The sequence below is a fragment of the Lissotriton helveticus genome, chromosome 11 (assembly GCF_964261635.1).
Source record: "Lissotriton helveticus chromosome 11, aLisHel1.1, whole genome shotgun sequence".
NCBI lineage: Eukaryota > Metazoa > Chordata > Amphibia > Caudata > Salamandridae > Lissotriton > Lissotriton helveticus.
Window position 1 is genome coordinate 1,080,690,671 of NC_136072.1, and position 26,075 is coordinate 1,080,716,745.

Below are 26,075 nucleotides of genomic sequence, written 5' to 3' on the forward strand. Positions count from 1 at the left end.
CAGAGGGTCCTCAGACCCCTCCCAATCGCCCTCGTCCTCCATCCCCATGTAGTGTACAAAGGATGGGGCATGATCGTAGAAGAACTGCTCTTCCAGAACCGGATCAAGGAGGGGATCGGGGACAATGTCATCCGGGGAGTCAGCACCGGCGGAGAGGTCGTGAGGTCGACCAGCGGCGACCCGAATCTGGCGGGGCCCTGAGGTGTCGGGACCGAAGTCGTCGACGGCACCGGGGCCGAAGCAGCCGACGGGGCCGAAGCAGCCGACGGGGCCGAAGCATCCGGCCCACTTGAGCTCCCAGTTGGGGCCGCGGGGCCCGAAGGCGCCACAGCGGGACCCGACGGAGGAGAGAGCGGCCTCATGGCCATGAGGAAGGCATCGATCTCCTTCGGCGTCGCGTTCAGCAAAGGGACCGGCGGGTATGGATCTGGCAGCGGAGCCGCGTGGGCGGTGTCGCCCGAACCCCCGGCCGCATCGCGCCAGCGTCGGGAGGGGGGGGGGGGGAGAGTCGGAAGAGCGATGTCGTCTCTTCGACTTCTTGTGCCTCTTACCTGAGGACTTGGAGCCCGATGAATGGTATTGACTCGCAGAGCTTCGATGACTGTTGCCCCGCGACCGGTCCTTCGACCTCCTCCTCGACAGGGAACGACGTGGGGCCGCCTGCCGGAGCTCGAGGCGCTTACGGGACCGCTCCCGCCTAGCCTTCAACGTCAAGGCCCGGCAGTCGGGGCACGACTTGTCATCATGGTCGGCCCCAAGGTAATACAGGCACCGGCGATGGGGGTCGGTAACCGACATCAGTCGGCTGCAATCGGCACAGAGCTTGAACCGGGCATCTCTACTGGCACCGATAGTCTTACAACTCGAAAACAGGATCAAACAGATCGAAAAAGTTAGTCAAAAAGTGACTAAGGAGTACTGCTTTTTCCGGATCTGTGATTGCTGGCGCAGAAAAAAGAAGAACTGACGTCAGCGTGCGAGGGTGGCGTCTAAGTACTCCGGCAACGTCATCCGGGCGCCAACGACGGACGCAGAGTCGCAGACGACGCCTACCGACGCGCAGGGGTACTGCTACGCAAAACTTTCCGGATCCAGTCTGACGCCTGGGGATATTCTAAGGTAAGGAATCTAACACTAACCTGTTTCTTTCAGATAGTGACATTCCAAAACACGTTTAAGCAGATAAAACTTAACACAATACATTATTCCCTATCTGTGATGCACAGTTGGAAATGTTTAATTTCACAGTCCTACGACCAAAGAATAGATCACTAGGCTTCAGACACAGGATCACAAAGGCTAAGCAGCCCATGCAAGCTATATCAAAAATCAAAGGCCATCTGGTGCACACTTTCTCACTAAGCTGCAGAAGGTGAAGTGCCATTTTTGCCACTGGTACGGATGTTATTTGACTGTTGTGCACTGGGTCCCTGCTAATCAGAGCCCAGTGCCAGTGCTCTTTCCTCCCTAAAACAAGAACAAATGGTCTAATTGCAATACAATGGACACACTTTAGCACCCCTGTAGGTTCCTTTAAAGTGGTCACCCTGGTACCTGTGACATGGGTACCAGATACGGTCCCTAAGGGCTGCAGCATGTATTATGCCACCCTAAGGAACACCCATTGCAAACTGCGTGTCCTAGTGCAAACCATGAGTGAAAACGTGACATGGCACACTTACTGTATGCCATGTCAAAGCCACTGCATTTAATATATGCAAGACACCCCTACGGCAGGCCTTGTAGGCGCAAGGGAGGGTGCTATATAATACATGTGAGGACATATCTCTATGAATAGATATGCTCCTGTGCCGTCTAGTTCAATTACTAAATGGTACAAGTGTACAGGGAAGCCATCATAAGACTATGTACTGGGCACTGGTCATTACCAGTTGCCCAGCCACATGCTGGCTTTACTGAAACCTATTGTCTTTGGGATCAAACACCTTGTCTTAATAAATCTGTACTGTTACCAGTACAATATTTATTAGGACATGCACCCAGGGGGCATCTTAGAGGTTCCCCCTAAAAAAAGCTACCACTATCTAGTGTGCTGGCTTACTGGTATTGACCAGCCTGCCACCATAGTAGAGTTTCTGACCCTCTTCAAGTGAGAGCCCACACTCTGAGTCCAAAAACAATGCCTGCTCTGGAGGAAGGTGTTCACACCTCCTCAAGCAGGATGGCTAGTGATTGAGCACATCAAGACCAGGGGCTTCAAAGCCTCTGCCACCTTTGATATGCAACCCCGGCTTCCCTCAGACCTGGGAGATGCCACCTCCTGCCCTGAGGCCCATTTGGCACCAGGACAGGCGGCAAAATTAGCTTTGCAAGTAGGCGTGTTGTACCACCAGGCTAGTCACACCCATAAGGTGGGCTACATGATGTGCTCCACGAAAGAAGGATTCCACCATCTTGTTATTGGTGGTATTAAAACTCTGGGATAGGGCTATGCCTACACTCCACAGGAAGTGGTAATAAGGGTGTGTAGTGACCCCAAGGGTAAGTAGCCCATTGACTACTACACCTCACTCCTTTTAACTCTCCTAAATTTTGTATTTATTAGGTGGCCCTTAACACCAGGAACTGAGTTTCGACTGACTAAAGAAGGAGGGCAAAGAAGAGCCGAAGAACACAAGAACTGTGGACTGACTGTGGAATTGGCGCCAAACGCTGCCTGCTCCCGTCCCAACAATTGTAAAGACCTAACTCATCCTCAGCTGTGCATCCTCCCAAACCCTCGGAAGGGTGCCAGCACTTTGCCAACCAGCCAGCATCTCCCTTTAAGTAGAGGAGCTGCTTCCTTGCAGCTTGCAGGCACCAACCGATGAGTCCAGTGCAACGAAGTAGCAACCCAGGAGGAGGTCACAAGAGGTCAACCCCGTTGATCCATCCAGTCTTCGAGCTGCTGATCCATCCTGGAGGCTTCTTGCACCAATTACCGGGGTACCAGAGCCTGTTGCAAGTAACAAGACCGGTTTGTATATAGTCCGAACATGAGTATCGCCAAAACTTACCTGCATTTTGGGGGACTTCAACAGAGGCCATTCCACGCCAGTCTTGCTGTGTTTCTTCATTCTCTTCTGCAGGTGCACCGATAACTGGGAGAGCCTCAAACCACCGACCACTCAGACAAAACACCTACATTCCTGAGCCCACCAGTAGAGTCTATTGAAACCAACGGTGTTTCTGTGGTATTAGACCCTCAAGAGCTGAGCTCCCCTTTGGGTTGTGCCGTACTGGTCCCCCCAGTCCATACTTACACCCTTTCTTTGCAGGTACTGTTCCCAATTGACGTCAACATATAGCATTCAAGGCTAATAACATGAAAAGCACCTCTAAACCCGGACACCCCAGGACATGTAAAGTTGAACTGTCGGTGAATTCTTGGTCCTTACTTACCTTAAGTCCAGAAGAACAGCCCTGAATGTAGTTGGCAAATGACCCTATGCAGTGCATGATTCTCCCATAGGATAACATTACGCGTTCGAGGCTCATGCCCCAAAACTGGCAGCTGTATTTTCTGTATTTTCTAAGTTGCTGAAAATCACTAACAATAAAAGTACTTACCTGATCCTGAAGATCTTGGTGTCTAAAAGTATATGAAAATATGTGCTCTTTTTCTAAATTGGTGTCAGATTTCCTTATGGAGTGTGTATCTCATTTCTTGATGTTTTGTGTGAAACAAATGCATAAATCTCCCCTCTGATAAGCATAAGGCTGCTCGACCACACTACCACAAATACAGCACCTTGGGATTGTTAAAGCAAGCACCTGTACACAAGTAAGGGCTATCTGTATGCCCTACACAGTGCACCTCATTTTGGAAAACACTACATAGAGAGGCAGCATCCTACATTGATGGTGCAGTGGAGAGATACTAGACATTGTAAGTGCAGTGCTGATAGTAGTAGTTTATGGTGCTGGGAGTTTGTCCTTACGAACTCCAAGGCACCATATTGGCTACAATGAAAACTGGGAAGTTTGGTATCAAACTTCTCAGCACATTAAACCTGCACTGATGCCGGTGTGGGATTTAATGAAAAATGCACACAGAAGGCATCTTCGAGATGCCTCCTAAAAAACTACCAGCCTCTGGTGGGTTCCCTGACTGGCACACACTAGCCTGCTACCACAAGACATGTTTCTGGACCCCTTAGGTGGAAACCTTCGCTCCCTGAGCCCAAAAACAAAGCCTCTCCTGGGCAGAGGTGTTCACACCTCCCCCAGGCCAGGAAGAGCCAACTGTGGCAGGGGAGCTTCAAATGCCTGGCAGCCTTTGTTATGCGACCCCTAGCCTCTCCTGCTATCAGGAGCAGGCCACCTTCCTGTCTCCTCTCCTTTTCGGCAGGAAGACAGGTGGAAAAAACTAGCCAGCCGAGAAGGTGTGCCCACCTCTGCCAACACCAACCCTCAGGTGGGGGAGGTGAGGTGAAGCCCTCTTTTCAGTGCCCAAATCTTTCAGCTGGCAGGCACTCCCCTATCAGGGCATAGAGCACACCAAGGGCATAGTCCCCCTAAGGTCAGTAGCCCATTGCCTACTGACCTAGAGTCCCCTAAAACTCCCCCTAAATACTGTATTTAGGTGGCAGCCCTGAACCAAGAAAGCAGATCCAACAACCTAAGAAGAAAAAGGACGAAAGAAGACGCCCAGCGGAAGAGACTGCAGGTAACAACGGACTTGACCCAGCCCTACCAGCCCATCTGCAGTTTCCAGAGATGATGTGCCAAAAATAGTCTTGTCCTGCAGCCAGCGACCTCCAGAACCCCTGCCTTCAACAAAGATCGCATCTCCTGTGAACAGCAGCTCTGTTCAGACGAAACACCAAAGAAAGAATCAGAGCCTGCTGAGGAAAAAGAAGCCAGACGCCTGGAACCACCACTGCACCCATTGCCGATGGCCAGAGTTCGAGTGGCCCACTGGTCCAAGCGCGGTCCCCCAGCGCTCCAGAATCAGAGTCCACCGTGGGTAGACCCCTCCAGGACTCCCCGACATCGCATGCAGCCTCTGCATGGACACCGGCCAACAGCGAGTGGACCAGTAAGATGAAATTCGACCTCAAAAGACACGGCGGCATCCAGCCGCCCTGGAGTAAAGAACCTGAGGTGCACCTACGTCCCGAGCCCTCCAACGTACCTGCCCAGCAGTTGGTTCCTCCCGGAAGGCTTCCTGGACTGAGCCTGCAGCTAAAAAACAAAACCAAAAATCCCTATTGAAAACAACAGGGCACCCCATGCCAAAATAGGCGGTACCATCTTGCTGGGAAGCATGCTGGGAAGTGTCATCTGATTACGTGCGCATCTTCAGACCGGAGGTCCATTGTATTGAAAAAAATTTAACGGCAGGCTTAGCTGTGAAGATAGCACTGCCTTCAAAGTCAAGGGGCCACGGAGACATAGAACTTTGCGCAGTCTCCTCGTGGTGGAATCAGATGGCAGAAAAATGGACGACTCAGGACTTGGGAGCCCACTGGAGGGTAAAAAAAATATATGGCATGTTTTGACCGCAAAACCCACGGCGGAATTAATGTTAAAGGAGCACTGAAATACCTACTAAGGCGACTTTTCAAGTAACTACTACTGCAAGTACCAGCATGCAGCACTGACTGTGGGAGAGGTGTGGCGCCGCGGCCAGGGCGACTGATGCTGGAATCTGGGGACCACGGTTCGATCCCCGGCTCCGGCGGCAGGTTAGCCCAGCACCATGTGACTCTGGGCAATAGCTCGCTTAATCTTCCCGACGGCCCCCAGCGCCTAGAGACCCTTACGGGTGATTGTGCGCTTTACAAATGTGGACTTTACTTTACTCACGTGTTATTCATCAGAATAAAATCACATGCTGGGAAGTGTCTCCCTTAAATCTTGCGCTCTTACATGTCTGGCTGTGAAGGAGCGGAAGAGCTCCGAAACGCGTAAGCCTGTAAATTGAATTCCGAGGCAAGAGAAAGCTGTTTGGCAAGATAATCATCTGATTACGTGTGCGTCTTCAGACCGGAGGTCCATTGTATTGAGAAAACACACATATATATATATATATATATATATATATTACCTACTGGCGGTCGCCAGTAGGTATATATAGTTAGGATTTTTTTTAATAGGGATTTCTGAAACTTCTATGTTGAATAACTTTGGCGTTGATGGACGGAATTGGCTGAAATGTTCAGGAAAATGGCACATTTTGTTTCTGATCGTCCCCTGAAAGTTTGGAGGGGTTTCGTCAAGCGGGGGCCGAGAAAAAAGGGGGGGTCCCAAAACGTGTTTTTAACATTGAGTTTTCCATAGGGCGGTTGGACTCACTTTTAGCTCAAACCGCTGAATGGATTTCCACAAAACGTGGCAAAATTGTAGGGACTGGTAGCCCGATGTGCCTTTGCTATGTCTCAAGATATATGCTCCAGTGGTTTTTACGAAAATTAACTTTGAAAAATATATATTGGGCTATATATATGTTAGAGCCCAAATGTAGCCCAATGTAGCCCAAAGATGGCCACCAGAGACAAAAAAAAACAAATGTAGCCCAAATATCAGCCAGATGTAGCCCAACTTTAGCCCAGTGGCAGAATGTCCCAGAGTGTTCTAAAGAACAACTAGAGCGCTAACAGTCTTACTTATGACAAAAGTATGGCACACCTGAAGTCATCTTGATTGGAATAAAGTGTGAACACTTAAAACATTTAATTTGCAAAGGAACGAAATGAGGGGTTTCATTTTGCCATAGAAATGTTATATATTACCTACTGGCGGTCGCCAGTAGGTATATATAGTTAGGATTTTTTTTAATAGGGATTTCTGAAAATTCTATGTTGAATAACTTTGGCGTTGATGGACGGAATTGGCTGAAATTTTCAGGAAAATGGCACATTTTGTTTCTGAGCGTCCCCTGAAAGTTTGGAGGGGTTTCGTCAAGCGGGGGCCGAGAAAAAAGGGTGTCCCAAAACGTGTTTTTAACATTGAGTTTTCCATAGGGCGGTTGGACTCACTTTTAGCTCGAACGGCTGAATGGATTTCTATGAAACTTGGCAAAATTGTAGAGACTGTTTGCCCGATGTGCCTTTGCTAGGTCTCAAGATATGTGCTCCAGTGGATTTTGAGAAATTAACGTTCAAAAAAATATATATATCTGTGACAGCGTCCCGGTTAGCGCCCCCGTTCGCGTACCAGACGCGTAACGGAACTTCGCGAGGAGAAGCGGATTGGCTCTCCGGTGACTCTCAACATTCTAAACAGTCCGGAGCGGCCGCCATCTTGTCTCTCGGTAGGATCGAGAGACAAGAGGTGGAAATAAACGAAGGGGGAAATGAATGAAAGGGGCAAGGTAGACCCCTCCTGACCCCCTAGGATTGATGTGGGGGCTATTAAAGGGCCCCGCGGGGCAAAAACATAAAATACATTTTTTTCGATTTTTCGCGGTGGAAGCGCTACCCGGTACGCGAACCGGGTAGCTCACCGGTAGCGTAACGGGAGTCCGCCATCTTGTGTTTCGGACGAATTTAGTCACAAGATGGAGGATAAACAATGTTGGGAATGGGTATAAGGGGGCACGGGAGACATATCCTGACCCCCTCGGTTTTCTGAGGGTGGCTGAAGAGGCCCATATATGTAAAAATAAAAAACCTTTTTTTTTCAAATTTTTGCACGGTTAGCGCCCGGTCCGCGCACCGGGTAGCGTTCCGGAAAGCGTAACAAGGGGAAAACCAAGGGAAAAAGTAAAATAATATTTTAGAGTGCTTTGAGGTAGGGTAGCTCTGAATAGAGCTGTTGTGTTGTGTGGGTGATGTAAGTACCAACATGTAGGTACCAATGAAGAGTCTAAAATTCAATGTACACCGTCTCCTCTGTAGATATTTTGTATGTTCTAATATGGGTTATTTAAATGTAAATGTGTGGAAAAGCACTTCATGCTTTAAAGCAATTGTATTTTTGAACTGATTGTTCTTTCCTCTTAGTCCTCCTCTTTGGGTTTTTTTCCCCACACTCTTCTTCAGCATGATAGTTGATAAATTCGTTCCCTCAAAAAATGTATATACATAAAAAAATTATATTAAATACATATAAAATATATTTTTCCTTTAAAAGAAGAATACATTTTACAGCTTTTGATATTTGCTATTAAAAAACCATTGAAATTCACTGAAAAAACCATAGGTTATAGACCATATATAGTTAGGAATTAGCATTTACAAAACCTTGAAAATTCACTGAAAAAACCATAGGTTATAGACCATATATAGTTAGGAATTAGCATTTACAAAACCTTATTTTACTCACACAAAACCATTGAAATTCGCATATATAGTTAGTTGCACTAACTATATATCGCGCACCCGCAATCCACTGCTGATCATGACACATATTACATCATTCATGACATGGTCAGTGACATCACTGATGACATCACTGATGACATCTCAAATGACATCACTGATGACATCACTGATGACAACATCCAGTGACTGTATGTTTCTGTAAAGTTAAAATATGTCTTACATATTGAAGAATGAGTGGATGTATAAGTGTATGGATGAAGGATTTAGTAGGTGCATGACTGACTGTATGAGAGTGATTAAATGTGTCTCACTGAGTGCATGGGTTAGTGACTAAACTGTCTTAATTTGTGCATCATTATGTCTGTTGTTCTGTAAACTGCTGCATGTGTTGATCAGTAGCTATATGAGTAACTATATGGGTTATTGATTGGTTGCCCAAGTATTTGTATGGGAGACTGAGTGTGTGTGTGTGTGGGTGGCTGGGAGGTGTATGACTGTGCATAGATGTGTGAGCAGTTGATTCACTAGATGTATGGGTTCAAAAGTGCATGTGGAAACAGCTGTATGGGCGGTTGACTGTGTGCATGAGTGTATTGGTGAGTGAATGGATATCTCAGTGCTACATGTCAAAGTAAGTACGTATGTAAAACACAGTACATGTGAGAGTTGACATATATAAATAACTGTGCATAAGAGCCAGTGAATATGTGAGTGGCTGTATGGATCATTGTGAACTTGTATCAGGGATTGTATAAGAGAGTAAATATGTGTTAGTATATGTTTGAATAAGTAAGGTGTGTATAACTGTATAGTTGAGGAAATGGAGGTGTGTTTGATTCTTTGCATGACTGACTTGGTGTGTGAGTAACTCCATGGATGAGTGACAGTCTGTGAGTGTCTGTTTACACTGAGTGTATCTAAGGTTATAATAGAGTCTGAAGAGGTTCATCGCATGATCACATGAATGATGTCATCAGTGATGTGATCAGTAATGTCAAATGAGATGTCATCAGTGATGTCATCAGTGATGTCATTTGAGATGTCATCAGTGATGTCATTTGAGATGTCATCAGTGATGTCACTGACCATGTCATGAATGATGTAATATGTGACATGATCAGCAGTGGATTGCGGGTGCGCGATATATAGTTAGTGCAACTAACTATATATGCGAATTTCAATGGTTTTGTGTGAGTAAAATAAGGTTTTGTAAATGCTAATTCCTAACTATATATGGTCTATAACCTATGGTTTTTTCAGTGAATAAATATATATATATATATATATATATATATATATACACACACATATACACACACACATATATATATATATATTTATATGTATATATTATATATATATATATATATATATATATATATATATATATATTTAGGTCTCGCCTAGAGAAAGCAGCGCATGCGCTGCTCTCGCTATTGCGAGTACCTTTTGGAATCGATTCTCCGAAAGCCATACTTGCACGCGCAGGGATAGACAAAGATGGCTGCCCTAGTTATTTGTCCAAACCTAACAGCATGCGTGTACATGTAAGGACAGTGGACAGTCCAACGCCATCTTTTTGAACACACGTTGTAGGAAGGTGGATCCCGGACTATGGTTACCCCTAGCTAATCAGGGCCCCAGGCTATCTGCTCTCTCTGTAAAATGGACTCCATATACCCTAGGTACATAACTAATTGGATATTGAGTCACCTTATCAGCTCCTGTACAGTGTACTATAGGTACCCAGGGCATAGGTGCATCCAAGGCCTACCAGGGGCTGCAGCATATCTTTTGCCACCCCTAGCTGGCCATCCAAACTGACACAACTGGCTGATCACTCAGCTGGGGCAAGGTCGTGTAATCACCCCTTGCTTAGATATAGTATACCTATGTCTAAACCTATATCTGGACACATATACACCTATATGTCACTCCTATGGCAGGCCTTAACAATCCTGGGGGCAGAGTGCTTGGTTTGATGTGAGATGGTGCTCTAGCATGAGCTGAGCCTGTCAGCAGCTTTCGGAACCATGTCCTTATAGCTGTTCCAGGGTATTGCCATACCATATACTCTTAAGTGCATTATAATCCTCGCGTTTAGATGCTATCTTTGGTTTGGCTTTATCGAAACATGTCGTGTAAGGTGTCATACGCTATGGAATACTACCCCCTCGCCAATTCTGGCGACGGGGGTAGCATTCCACCCTTCTAGAGGGAGATGACATGTTGCTAACAGTAAACGCTGTTAAAACTAACCAGAGTCTCAGCATCACAAAATGGATGCTGCTGCCACAGACACAAGTCTGACCTCCTGCTGCTGACCGAAACTCCGGCAGGGGAGGCCTGGACAAAAGGTTTCCTGTCACAGGGAGGTGCTAACACCACCCCAGACAGGAGATAGTGGATTGAGGCCGGGAGGGCTGAGTGAAACTAGACACTGCCTGGGGCACACAAGGTGTCCCATGCATAGCCCAGTTCAAACCGGTGCTGGGTCACTCCAGCCCTAGCTCTGTCGCGAAACTGGACAAAGGGAAAGGGGTGTAACCACCCCCTTCCTGGGTCCCACCCATAGGAGGGACCTAGCAGGTAATCCAGCCCCTTGATTTGGAATAAAGGTAGGAGCTGTGTCCATAGACTTTAGATAATCCTGACTGAAACTTTGAAACAGAACTCTGGACCCTTCGACATCCTACTCGACGTAGAAGACTGAAGAATCTCCCTTGTGGTCAAGGAGTGACCACCTTGTGCAAGCAGGCACCATCAAGCGCTCCAAGGTTTGCTTTGCCGTTGCTCCCGCCGAAGCTTGAACGTCAGATCGACAAGAACAAGACTCCCAGACTCTCAACAGCCCGATCCACAGCCACAGCAAAGCTGAGACCCGTGGAGGCGACGTGAGACGTGGGACCGGCCATCTTGGAAAGCCAGCGAAGTGCTTCCTGTGCAGCTCCCGAGGCACCCTCGAAGCTGTGCATAGGGGATTGAGAAGCCCCAGCCCCGAGCAGCTTTTGCACCGAAGATCACCTCTCCACACTCACAGAGTGCTGCGTGGGGCCCTTTTGCATTTTCCTGCTCGACGCGTCTGTCCGGTCACTTGCCCGTTGGCTAGTGACCTCTGTGACGACGATCCTACGAATCTACACTGCTGGTCTGGTTGCTCCAGACTGGCCCTGGCTCCCCTGAAAAGGAGCGGCACCTCAGACCTTGCTGGTCCGAGTAAGAAGCCATCTTCGATTCCTGCGTGGGTTGCATTTGCCAAGGCCTGTTGACTCAGATTCGAGAACCGACACTGCCGACAGCGAGAGCCTTCGTGGGACAGCCCGTATCCAGCTCCTGGTCATCGTCGATACCTCCTGGTCCACGTGGCAGCGGAGACAAGCTCCTCGACAACCACCTGATTGCGCCCGACATTGCCTGGTTCCTTCCTGGTTCCTTCCTGGTCACTGGCTAGTGACCCAGAAGCTTTCAGGTACTCTACATCTTCGATGAAATCCGCCTTGTTCCACCGGGATGCCTTTACCTGGATTGAACTGACAACAGATCATACATGTTCGCACTTTCTTCTTCGCTGCGGCACGCATGTGCTTGTTAAACCAGATGTTCTGTAAGCTGTCTAACATTGCTTTTTCTCCCAAGTGTGCTGGACTGTGTGCTGTGTTGATGATTACTTGTACCACAGAATCTGGTAGAAACCATGTGCCTTTTCCCTTAGTCATCCAACCTTGGTCAGTCCGGACCCCTCCTTGTTCAGTCCATTTCTTTATCTCATCTGCAGTGGCATGTGTCTGTATGTCGAGTACGTCTTGAGTGGGATCCCTGACTGTCATACATGTTGTCAGTAATGGTACCTCTGTCCTTGTCGTGTCTGTTGGTGTCTGGGCTGTAAGTCTAGCCGTTCGATCTGCCAGGTCATTACCCTGGGAAATGGTGTCGGTAACTTTGGTGTGAGCTTTGCACTTCAGGATAGAAATGGCTGTAGGTAAATGTATGGCTTCTAACAGGGCTTGAATAAGCTGGCCATGCTGAATCTTGGTCCCATGGGAGGTCAGGAAACCTCTCTCCCTCCATAAGACCCCGAAATCATGAACAACGCCAAAGGCATATTGCGAATCAGTATAAATGTTTACTTTCAAGTGCTTAGCTCTTATGCAGGCTTGTGTCAGAGCGATGAGCTCTGCTGCTTGTGCTGACAATGTGTCTATTTTCTGTGTCTCTATGACTTCTTTATCAGTGGTCACAGCATAGGCCGCTACTAACTCTCCTGCACTCGTTCTCATGCATGATCCATCTACATAGATCGTTAAGTCTGGGTCTGAACGCCGCACACGCCGAGGATCTGAGAGCCGATACCCTATCATAGGTATGTTCTAGAGACAGGGACACGGGAGGGAACTCTTTGATACTTATTGATATTTTAACCATACATTTCGATGGGGTTTTGTAATTGTTATCCTAGGTTCGGCACGTTGGACTTTAGTTTCCGGTACTGCTCACAAGCACTTGGTCTGTGATTTCATTCCGGGGAACCTCGACGTTTGTAAAACGAATAGAGGCTGGCACAATTTGAAAACGGGTACGGTTGCAATTTACTTGTTTTCATATTATCAAACTTCCTATGCTAATTCAGGTTTATTTAGGGTGTGAGGCCATTAATTACATACCATAATAACAATCCGCTAAGTTCCAACGTAGTAGTTTCTCATTCTGAGTCTTATACTCATTATAGTATAGACTCGTTTTAGTAGGCTCCATGAAACTAAGAATGACAATCGGTGCCATTTTTGGTGATTTAAATTTCCGCTTTTGCCACGTTCTGAAAATTATATGTTTTTTAAGTATATACTGATTTGAGTTGTTTGCGATTCCTATAGGTTCTCAATCTTTCTGCGTGAAACACAAGATTTCTCCAGGACCCACAGGCTGATATACGCTATCCTTATTTATGAGGTACATAAACATTGAGCGAGAGCAGTAGTATTGTACTGTCATAACATGGTTCCCAGTTTGGGACCATAGAGCCGTAAAACAGCTAACTTACTTCAAGTCCTTACTATGGACGGTTGTTTAGATAATATGTTTGGAAAGGATGGTCACTAATACTTGTTGTTCCATGGACGCGAGATTCCTTGGCTCATGGTTTTTTATCTTTATGGGCCATTAATGGGTTGATTTTTGTATGTCTAAATTACTATACATTTTCGCTCTCCTTTATTTAGAACGCACGTCCAGCCTGTACAGCGTAATATGTGGAACTGTGTGGCACTTCGAACTTTACTTCTTTGAAGTCTCAAGTTTATTATCTATTGGTAAGCACAACTGGTTTTTTGAGCCTCTATAACTTGGTGGTTGTAGATATACCTACACTGATCTCCCCCTTTTTTACTGATGTTTTGTTTAGGTTTCCCCAACACAGCATTTTTAATTCACGTTTGGGTAATGGGGTTCTATTAGGGCAACACGTCACTCTTCGTGACTATGGCCTATCTTCAAGACCTAGGACGGAATACTCTATTCCTCTTCTTGTTTAAGTCCTTTTTGTGCAGACTAGGGGGTAATCCTTTATTAGGATAGAACCCTCATACTAACTGATCCCTTCTATGTATCCATTTTTGCTCGCATTATTTTAATGTAAATACGACACTATCCAGACCTGTTCTACTGTATCTGTCTTACTATGTATGTTTCAAAGGATATTGCAAGTTTTGTAAATGTTTTTAAACAGGTATTTATTATGCACTATGAATATGGTATTACCTACGGTCATTACGACACTTGTCTGATTTGTCCTTTAATCTATATGATCTCATTTAACAATAATAGAATTGCTGCAAGTCATGGCAGTCCTTCAACATATATAATGTTTTCTAATAATTATATCAATGCAATTATGGCAGTCACTTGTTCTGTCTACATTAGAAACATTGTAACCAACTTTAGCGGTCTCCTTTTTTTTAAATATGGTGTATCATTCTGAGTTTGTGTCTCCTTGGGTTTTTGTATGTGCAATATAATTGTATAAATGTATTTTTTTGTAAAATGTTGTATTTTTAATTTTTTGTTGGTCTTGTCAATTGAATATTTATGTGTATATATGTTTATAATTATTACAGCCCTGACGAAGTTCCAAAAGGCAAAGAGTGGAACGAAACGCGTTGGCTGTGCCTATGATGTTTGAAAGAAATTCAAAATAAAGAAGAATTTATACAAAAAAGCAACTCCTGACACTGATTTTTCTTAGAGTGCACCTTCTTTTTCTGTCTCAATATTCTTGTAAATTACGCATCCTACGGCAGCGGATGTTAGAAGTGTTTGCCCCACCATTAATTGGGAAACAAATGAATCGTTGTGCATGACCAGGTCTGCTGCTTTGGTCCTTTTGTCTAACTACATCTTCGATCCACCCTTGGATCCAACTGGACTCTTCTCTCCGGGTCGCCTGCAGCATCTTTACCTCCAGGCTCCATAGAACTCCACGAAGAAACCAGACGCACTTTGACACCTATGCACCCGCTTCCTGTGGGTGAGGTAACGCGAGTACTCCGGGGCTCCTGTAGTGGTTTACACCTCTAGTGTCCTAGTTTTAAGTGGTTAAGTTCTAGTCCAGTCGGAAGACTTCCAAATCTGCAACTTTCTAACTTTTACGCACCATTAACTTCTATGGTGCACGCATGTGCCTTTAGAAACTGCACTCGCACCTGTGGGCCTCCCACGTCCAAACTTCTGTTAGTCCAGTGTAGCCCCAGCGATTCTCAAGGCCCTAGGCCTTACCATTGTTCGTGACGTGGTTCTTATACCACTATTTTAGTATATGGTTTTAAGGGCCACCTGGCCAATCCATAATTGTGCAACTTTTGTATGTTATTAAGTGATTTGTTTAAACGCTTGTGCCTCTGCCCTCAAAGAGTACAGAGGATTATTCTAGTAATAAATACATATATTTTATAATATATAACTTGTGTAGTGTCCTTTCATTTGGTATTAAAAGGATTGCATATGGTAAAACAGCTGGCTTCACATGCCCTCTTGAGTTTAGCCTAAGACTGATTTTGTCCATGCTACCCCTAGGATAGCTGGTCTATAAGGTTGACTTACAACCAATCACCATAAGGGTTGTTTGGACTGGTACAATGTGCTCACTAGAATAGTGAACATCATACACCAGGCCAACTTCTCACACACGTGCTTTCACTTTATACTCAGTTTAAAGTGAAAGAACGACTCGGTGCGCGCGCAGGGCGCGCCAGCCCGGCAGACCTCCCTTGTTCCTGTCATGCCAGCCGTACACAGACCATTCCCTTTCTTCTTTACGGGAAGACCGCCATGGCTTTATAAAAGGCGTGACAGGGCGGGCAGATTTCAAAACGCCACTGATGTCACCCAGCTCGGCTTGCATCACAGGGCCGAGGGGGCAGCGCTCGCCTCCTATCCAGTCCCGTTGTGAGAAGATTGTGACAGACATTTTTCTAATTAAAAGATTAAAAGCATGAGGAATACGTGGCTATGTGGATCCTAGGCGGAAGGGAGAAATAACAAATCTGCTTCCACTCATGATTTAATGCTGTACATCGTACAAAGAGGGCCAGTGAAAACCAATCAGACGCCATTGCTGCCAACTGGCACCCATGTCACATGAGGGAGACTTCCAACAAGGCCTGCTGTGAACACCAGGTGCAAAACATAGTACTTTGTACATCCTCGAGGCGAACATCTTATATTAGAAGTTAAGCTCACCAAAGCTTTACAAGGGGAACACATTTTTTTGTGGATTATACCACTGATATATAACCAGAAAGATTGCTGGGTCTAGCAGACCTGTACTTATAATGGGAAAGTAAAACTACGGGTCCTTACATGCTTAGTGCTGCATGTATCTGGTATCTGTGTGGCGCAATCATCAACGCAGCCAAGAGTTGTACAGAGTCAAAGACTAGCATGTACGTCAATGTGTGACTGGAGAGGTAGCCGGTTGGTGGATTGGTACTGCTCACTCTCTACTACTACTCTCTACTCTGTACTACTCGCTCTACTCTGTACTACTCACTCTCTAATACTCTCTACTACTCACTCTCTACTACTCTCTACTACTCACTCTACTCTCTACTACTCACTACTACTACTCTATTACTTCTAACTACTACTCTTTTACTCCTACTACTCTCTTCTACTACTCTCTACCACTCACTCTCTACTCACTGGCTACTCACTAGCTACTACTCACTCTCTACTACTCTCTATCTACTCACTCTCTACTACGCTCTACCACTCTCTACTCCTTACTCTCTACTCTGTACTACTCGCTCTACTCTGTACTACTCACTCTCTAATACTCTACTACTCACTCTCTACTACTCTCTACTACTCACTCTACTCTCTACTACTCACTACTACTACTCTATTACTTCTAACTACTACTACTCTTTTACTCCTACTACTCTCTTCTACTACTCTCTACCACTCACTCTCTACTCACTGGCTACTCACTAGCTACTGCTCACTCTCTACTACTCTCTATCTACTCACTCTCTACTACGCTCTACCACTCTCTACTCCTTACTCTCTACTACTCTCTCACTCTCTAATACTCTTTCTACTATCAATCAATCAATCAAGACACTTATAACGCGCACTACATACCCGTGAGGTTCTCAAGGCAGGGGGGTGGGGGGAGGGGGGTTTGTTGCTAGTGATCGAAGAGCCAGGTCTTGAGGAGTCTTCTGAAGGTCAGTAGGTCTTGGGTCTGCTGTAGGTTGGTGGGGAGGGTGTTCCAGGTCTTGGCGGCGAGATGGGAGAAGGATCTGCCACCGGCAGTCGTTCTTCTTTGCGGGGGACTGTGGTGAGGTTGAGGCCGGCGGAGTGGAGCTGGCGGGTGGGGGTGCGTAGAAGTTGAGTCGTTTGTTGAGGTATGCTGGGCCGGTGTTGTGGAGAGCTTTGTGTGCGTGGATGAGGAGCTTGAAGGTTATCCTCTTGTTCACGGGGAGCCAGTGCAGGTCTCAGGTGGGGTGTGATGTGGCTGTGGCGGGGGATGTCGGGGATCAGACATGCCGAGGCATTCTGGATGCGGCGCCCGACGTTCCTGCGCAGAGGGCATTTAAGTAGTCCAGCCTGCTGGTGACGCGGGCATGGGTGACTGTTCTTCTAGTTTCGGTGGGGATTTACTTGAAGACCCTGCGTAGCATTCGGAGGGTGTTGAAGTATGATGAGGAGGCGACGTTGACCTGCTTCGTCATGGAGAGGGTGGAGTCGAGGATGACCCCTAGGTTGCGTGCGTGGTCGGTGGGTGACGGGGCTGTTCCTAGTGTTGTCGGCCACCAGGAGTCATCCCAGGTTGAAGGGGTGGAGCCGAGGATGAGGACCGCCATTTTGTCTGAGTTCAGCTTCAGTCGGCTGTTCCTCATCCAATCTGCGACGGCCTTCATTCCTTCGTGGAAGTTGGTTTTGGTGGTGTGAGGGTCTTTGTTGAGGGAGAGGATCAGCTGGGTGTCTTCTGCGTAGGAGATGATGTTGAGGTCGTGCTGTAGGGCGACCTGGGCAAGGGGTGCCATGTAGATGTTGAACAGCGTCGGGCTGAGGGAAGAGCCCTGGGGTACGCCGCAGATGATCTCGGTGGCATTGGGGCAGAATTGGGAGGGGAGGAAGACGCTCTGAGCTCTTCCAGAGAGGAAGGATGTGGTCCAGTCCAGGGCCTTCTCTTGGATCCCAGCGTCGTGTAGGAGTGTTCGTAGTGTGCTGTGGCAGACCGCGTCGAAGGCGGCTGACAGGTCCAGGAGGATGAGGGCCGCTGTTTCTCCGTTGTCAAGCAGGGACCTGATGTCATCAGTGGCGACAATAAGGGCGGTTTCGGTGCTGTGGTTGCTGCGGAACCCGGACTGGGACGGGTCCAGGATGCTGTTCTCCTTGAGGTAGCAGGTCAGTTGTTTGTTGACGATTTTCTCGGTGACCTTTGCCGGGAACGGGAGCAGGGAGATGGGTCGGAAGTTCTTGAGGTCCGCCTTAGGTTTCTTGAGTAAGGCGTTGATCTCGGCATGCTTCCAGTTTTCCGGGTAGGCTGCTGTCTCGAAGGAGAGGTTGATTACTTTCGGGAGATGGGGGGTGATGGCTGTGCAGGCTTTGTTGAAGATGTGGTGAGGGCACGGGTCTAACGGTGATCCAGAGTGGATGGTGTGCATGATCTTGCCGGTGTCCTCGTCGTTGATGCTGGTCCAGAAGAGCAGGCGGTCGGTGCAGGTGATGGTCATAGGGGCGGTGGTTGTCGGGGCAGGTGTGGCATTGAAGCTTTCGTGGATGTCGGTGATGTTGCGGTGGAAGAAGGTGGCCAGCGAGTCGCACAGGTCTTGCGAAGGCGGGATGTTGTTGGTGTTGCGGCTGGGGTTGGAGAGTTCCTTCACGATGTTGAAGAGCTCTTTGCTGTTGTGTGCATTGTTATCTAGGCGGTCTTGGAACGAGGCCCCCTTGGCGGCCCTGATGAGTTGATGGTGTCTGCGAGTGGCGTTCTTGTGGGCTGCGTAGTTGTCCGGTGTTCGTTCGCTGAAGCAATTCTTCTCCAGTTTTTGGCATGTTCGTTTGGAGGCCTGGAGGTCCTCGGTGAACCAGGTGGCTTTCTTGCTGGTGTGGCAGTTTTAGGGTGTCTTGAGCGGGGCGAGGATGTTGGTGCAGTTGTCGATCCATTGTCTAAGGTTGCGGGCAGGGGTGTCCGGGTCGGTTGGTGGGTGGTTTCTGGGCAAGGGTGGTGGTTAGCTAGTCTTTGCTCCAGCAGCGGCGAGGCATCTGTTGGGTGCGGGGGTACGTGGTGGGCTTCCTGAAGGTGAAGTGGATGCAGTGGTGGTCGGTGCAGTGGGGTCCGGTGTGTGGTTGAAGGTGACGTGGGGGCTTGCGGTGAAGATAGGGTCGAGCGTGTGGCCGGCCGCGTGGGTGGGTGTTGTCACGAGCTGTCTGAGTCCGAGGTTGGCAAGGTTGTCGAGATGGTGTTGTTGTTCTCGAGGTGGAAGTTCAGGTCCCCGAGGAGGATGTAGTCCATGGTGGCGAGGGTGTGTGTGCTGATGAAGTCGGCGATGGAGTCGCTGAACTGTGGTTGGGGTCCGGGGGGTCAGTATATCAGAGAGTTACTCTGAGGGTGGTGTTGGAGTCGGTGTGGATCTGGATCTGTGCATGTGTTCGGCGCTGCTGAGGGTGACGTCGGTGTTGGTCGAGACTCTGAGGATGTTTCTGTGTACGTTAGCGATTCCTCCTCCAACGTCGTTGGTACGGTCCCTGCGGGTGATCTTGTAGCCTTCCGGATGGCTATGGCGATTTCGGGGGCTGAGGTGGGGTTCAGCCAGGTCTCCGTCAGGAAGGCGACGTCTGGGGAGATAGAGTCGAGAAGCTCCCAGAGTTCGATGGCGTGTTCGCGGGCCGAGCGGGTGTTGAGGAGGATGCATCTGAGGTAGTTGCGTTCTTTGGCTGGCGGTTTGGTGGGCCGGGTCCTGGGGTGCGCTTCGGGGTGGCCTGGTAGCAGGTGTGTTTTTGTCCGGGGTTGAGTGCGTGGAGGGTGCTAGCATCGTAGCGGAGTCGGGCATTGTGGTGTTCGCGGGGGCCAGGGGTTATGGCCAGGTGAGGACAGGCGCAGATGGGCTTGCCTTAGGCGCGCCTTCTACGCGCCAGTGTGCGGCCGCACAGCGGCCTCCCTATATGGGGAGGTGGGAGGGAGGAGCAGCTGGGAGGCGGGGCGAGCGAGGGTGCGGGGCCACAGCGGCGGAAGCGGGAAAACGGGATACAAAAGGCAAAAACAGGGGGTTCAGCACAAACACAGGTGATACAATAAAGGGGCACAAAAGGAAAGTGGAGAGAAGCAGGCAACAAATACCACAGATACAGGTGAAGCAATCATGGGCACAGAGCGATGAGGAGGAGCGGCGTACTTGCGGCAGCAGCAGGGAAGAGGCGTGGACACACAGGAGGTGCTATGTGGCGTGGAGAGCGGCCTGACCAGCAAGCAGGGTCAAGGGTCGCTCCTCTACTATTAATAATAGTACTCTCTACTATTCACTCTCTACTACTCTCTCGCTACTACTCTCTAGTACTCACTCTCTACTACTCACTCTACTACTCTCTACTGCTCACTCTACTCACTCTACTACTCAGTCGCTGCTACTCTAGTACTCTACTACTCACTTTACTCTCTACTACTCTACTGCTCTTTACTACTCTGCTCGCTACAACTCACTCGCTACAACTCTACTACTCACTCTCCACTTCTCTCTACCGCTCTATACCTCTTTACGCACACAGAACATATACACATACATATATATGCATTTATGTATATATATATACATATATATATATATATATATATATATATATACACACACATACATATATAAACATATATATATTCCAGGAATAATCCGGTATAGCGCAGAGCTCTCAGTCAGCTGGCAAAAACGGACTCGAACCCAAAATTCAGTGCAAAGATGATTTATTCAGCAAGTAATGTTCCCATAGTCATCACGACGCGTTTCGCGCTTCACAGAGCGCTTGATCACATGACACAGGTAATCACCTGACACGTTTAAATACAATCTACCAATACAGGCCAAACTACAAAGAAGATGGAAATAGAAGAGTTAGCTCCCTAAGAACCACTCAAGTTTTACTTAAATATCTGCGAATGCATTTATGAATTGTAGTATGCTGGAGTATATTTTCAGCATTAATATTTTAGATGACTAATTATAGACATAAAAAAACGTGCAAAATAAATATTTGGTGATGATAAATTGAAAGTGAGTTAAACCAAAAAAAGTGTTTTCGATTGAAGACAAAAAAACCAATTAAAATTCATTGTCGGTTAAAGTGCGATTTTCTGTGATGTTCGAGTTCTAGTAATCATATCAGTATAGTACTTTTGTCAAAGGAACCCTACTGTTGTGGCAAGTACCCATGTGGAGCCCCACATGTTCATACAATGCCCAGTAATATGTGCAGACTTAAAAGTCATGGAGAGTGCTATAAAGTGCTAATGCAAAGTACCTGGACAGCTTCCAAATTTCTGAGGACATATTCTCCACTAGTAGCAGCGATAATGCACAATAGGTAAAAAAATAATCTCTGTAAAATACATGATATTGCCCAAGTGCTTGTCGTCCTACCAGTGATAGCATGGACAGTATGTACAGTACTAGAGAAAAATATATAACATCATTCATGTAAAATCATTTGTACAGTATACCAAAGATGGCCCAGTGATTTAAAAGACATAAGACCATTCCTAATTCATACATGAACCTATAAAAACCTTAAAATGGTTGTTTTTATATAAAAAGGCTCAAATAAATGAGTATGGATCACATGCCTAAAATCTTCAAATAAATAGATTTGTTGAAATAACAATTATTTGATATGTATGGTAAAAAAGTACAAAAGGACATAAATAATCTAAAATATTTCTGTATGTTGAGGAGGCCCATAAGGTACTTGAGTATATTATATGTTAAGGGATATTCATATTATCTGTACATTTTTGTCATAGGCAGGTGTATAAATCCTCTGTGATATTTAAACCTGAGGGATGCTTGGTATTAAGCTCAATGATATATTGCGTCTCGAGGCGGCGTAGTTTGTCTTCTCTGTTGCCTCCTCTCCTACTGGCCTGTACACAATCAATCACATAATATCTGAGGTCACTACTTCTGGAGTTGTGTTTTAACTTAAAATGCCTCGCTACAGGATAAGTGTTATCCTGATTCCCAATTGCCCGAAGGTGCTGCAAAATTCTTTTGTGTACTGGGAGCTTGGTGCTCCCAACGTACAGCAGATTACAGGGACATATTAACACGTAGACGGCAAATTCCGTCTTGCATGTTAATAATTTGGTGATTTTATGTTCCCTGCTGTCAAAGGGGGAATGGTAGCTCTTTTTGTTGATAGCTTGTTGGCATGCTTTGCAGACTTTACAATTGTAAAAGCCTGCATGGGTTAGGTACCAAGTTGACTCTTTCAGTACCTCAGGGCTGGTTTTGACCAGTTCATCCCTCATCGACTGCCCTCTACTGTACGTTATACTGGGTCTCTTAGGGAGATCCCTCCCTATCACTGGGTCACTCAGGACTAATGGCCAGTTTTTACAGATGATTTTAGCTATCTCCTTATATTGGGCATTGTACTGTACAATAAATCTGAATTCACAATTTGTAATGGCGGTATCCTCAGAGGCTGTTATTAGAGACGAGTTACCAACCAATAGAATAGATCTGTCTTTCTGATTAGCTTTTAAGATTGCTGCATCTATGATTTTGGGGGAATACCCTCTGGCCAGAAATCTTGTTTTGCTGTCCCTCTGTGCCAAATCTAGATCAGTTTGCCTGCTGTGTATCCTTTTAAGGCGTAGCATCTCGCCATAGGGAATGCTGTTTATGAGGTGCTTAATGTGGGAACTGGTAGCGTGAAGAGTAGAGTTACCGGCTGTTGTCTTGCGATGTAATCTAGTCTCTATCTTATCCTGTTCTATAAACACCTCAGTATCAAGAAATTTAATGGACGATTTGCTCAATGTGGCTGTGAACTGGAGGTTTAGACTGTTGTTGTTGAGGTCAGAGATAAAATTTTCTGCTGATGACATATCCCCCTTCCAGATCACAAAGAGATCATTAATAAAGCGTAGCCAGGTAACTACCTGGGCCCGCATAGTTGTTGCGTGTGAATCCATGAGGACCATCTCCTCCCACCAGCCCATGTGGAGACATGCGTAGCTGGGGGAGAAGCTGGCCCCCATGGCCACACCCCGCAACTGCCTGTACATAGATTATTAAACATGAAAACGTTGTTATTCAAACACATTTTGACCATTTCCAACAACATTATCCTAGGCTCAGGCATATTGGGTAGGGATCTCTGTAGGTAGTAGTCAAGAGCATTTAGTCCATCAGTGTGTACGATGCTAGTATACAACGAGCAGACGTCCAGAGCAATAAGTATGTAGTTTTCCTGCCACTGGATATTTTTTATCTTGTTCAAAAAATCACTAGTAACGCTGACGTGTGATGGGAGTTTTTTGACCTCCCCCTGCAAGAAAAAATCTACATACTGAGACATGTGTTCCAGACAGCTGTTCCTAGCTGAAATAATAGGACGTCCCGGGGGGTTTGTGGGATTTTTATGCAGCTTGGGCAAAAAGTATATAGTCGGTACCACAGGGTAATCATTTAGTAGGAATTTGTGCTCCTGTTTGGTGATAAGACCTTTTGATTTCCATTTGGAAAGATTCTTATAGCAGTTTGAGTACATATTTTTAAGTTCTGCACTAGAGAATCTGGTATAACACACTCTGTCATTTAGTTGTAGAAGTGCTTCCTTCACATACATTTCTCTCTGGAGTAACACGATGTTCCCACCCTTATCTGATGCTCTGATGATTACATTTCGATTGCTCTGTAGTTTGGAGATAAGGGCCCTGTAGTCCGCTATTTCTTTATCATATTTATGTTTGCCTCTGTGTATTCTGGTATTCAGATCTTTCAATTGGTTGGTGACTTGTTCGTGAAATAAATCTATGGAGTCCTTGAGCATGATGGGAGTATATGTAGACTTCGCTCTGAAACTAGTTAGAGGTTTCTTTATCCGTTGGTCTGCAGATGCATTGAGACTTTCACTACCAGACAAAGATACAGTTTGTTCATTGTCGTAGGGTGTACTTGACCCCCACATTTCTGCCAGTTCTCCCATTAGTGCCACTGTTGCTTGGCTGGCGCTGTTTTCTTTATTTGTTGGAAGAGGTGTTTGTGCATTTTCAAATTTGTTCATAGTAAAATATTTTTTAAGTTTAAGTTTTCTAGTACTTTTGTAGACATCCAATCTCATATTGACATAATTAAAATCTCTTTTTGGACAATAGGTTAGGCCCAGGCTCAGAATTTCTTTCTCTCTTTCACTGAGTTCTATGTCAGCGAGGTTGACAATGGTTTTATCAACATCCATGGGAGCGATTACTTTTTGTTCCACCCTCCTCTCTTTTTGTTTTTGTTTTTCCAATTTGCGCCTGTGTTTATTTGCTTTTCTCCGCTCTCGTCGTTTGATGTTTTTTGCGCGGCGTAGTGTTGTTGTCTTGTCCGAGGTCGCAAGGTTTGTCTTCTGTCCTCGCAAAAAAGGGCCAGCTCTTCATCCAATGTGTTTTTAGGTCCAGCTGCCCTTGCCTGTTCATCCTTCTCCTGGTCACTATCAGGATTGGAACTCTCCTCAGACATGGATGATCCAGTAGCATTTTTTTCAGTGGTAGTATTCGTTTTTTTGGTAGTGGTAGTTCCTTGTTTGTTTGCTTGTTTATTTGTCCTTAGGACCTCGTATTTACTAGAGAAAGTAAAAATTTGGCCTGTCTCATAATCAGTCTTGTCTCTAAAGAATTTATAGGTTTTACGATTCTTAATGATGTCTTCCTCTTTTTTTAATCTGATGCACATTTCCTTTCTTAGTTTAGTCGCTTCATCCACATCGTTAAGGGCTTCGATTTCTTCGTCAATTTTATTAATTTCCTCCAACAGTTCGGTTCTGTCCAATTCTGCATGTTTGACTAAAATTACCATAAGTCTTTTGGAATTTTCAAGGTTGCAGTCAGCCCATTCGCGCATTAAGGTGGGGTTTGGTTTGTCATATGTGGGCGCTAAAAGACTGCGCAACCCACGCGGCACTCGATTTACATCTAGGTAAATTTTTAATGATCGCGCCTCCCACCATTTGCTCTGTTCAGCGCGGCTTTTTTTCTCCAAGAGTTTGAATTTATCTTTGATGGAACTGCTCGACTCCTTATTTATATTTGCTGCAGCAATCTCCTTTGGTGGTTCCGATTGTTTTTCATCGAACATTTTTAAAGCCGCACTCTCTCTTTCTTGAACTGTGTCAGATGACATGGCGGGAAAACACTAACAATTACGCTGCTTCAATTAGGGCTTTAAATGTGCACACGACGGGTTTTCAGAAGTTCTTTAGTATCCCGATTAGTGTGTAAGCCTTGCACAACCTCTCACCCCCTGTATATACAACTTTACAATCCTTAACATGTACCTCAGACGTTCAACAGAACCCTGCTGTTTCCTCCGATACAGCCGCGTCCCGGTTCGTCTTCCGGTATTCCGTGTAGATTCAATTAGTCAGGGGGGTTCCGCAGTCCTTCTCCTTCCGGAGATCCTTGGCGGTTTCCGAAGGAAAACAATCCTCTTGATATCGCTGCGGCCCTTTAGTTGAGAGGGGGTTCGTCGAAAAGCCGTCAAGAGGAAGAAACGGCTTTCACATTCCAGGAATAATCCGGTATAGCGCAGAGCTCTCAGTCAGCTGGCAAAAACGGACTCGAACCCAAAATTCAGTGCAAAGATGATTTATTCAGCAAGTAATGTTCCCATAGTCATCACGACGCGTTTCGCGCTTCACAGAGCGCTTGATCACATGACACAGGTAATCACCTGACACACGTTTATATACAATCTACCAATACAGGCCAAACTACAAATAAGATGGAAATAGAAGAGTTAGCTCCCTAAGAACCACTCAAGTTTTACTTAAATATCTGCGAATGCATTTATGAATTGTAGTATGCTGGAGTATATTTTCAGCATTAATATTTTAGATGACTAATTATAGACATAAAAAAACGTGCAAAATAAATATTTGGTGATGATAAATTGAAAGTGAGTTAAACCAAAAAAAGTGTTTTCGATTTAAGACAAAAAAAACAATTAAAATTCATTGTCGGTTAAAGTGCGATTTTCTGTGATGTTCGAGTTCTAGTAATCATATCAGTATAGTACTTTTGTCAAAGGAACCCTACTGTTGTGGCAAGTA

The 26,075-nt window shown here is 46.2% G+C and overlaps 1 protein-coding gene across 2 annotated transcripts in view; it reads right to left on the reverse strand.

Moving 5' to 3' along the window:
* GCN1 (GCN1 activator of EIF2AK4) overlaps positions 1-26,075 on the reverse strand; it is a 728,660-nt gene that overhangs the window by 492,473 nt on the left and 210,112 nt on the right. The window lies entirely within an intron of this gene.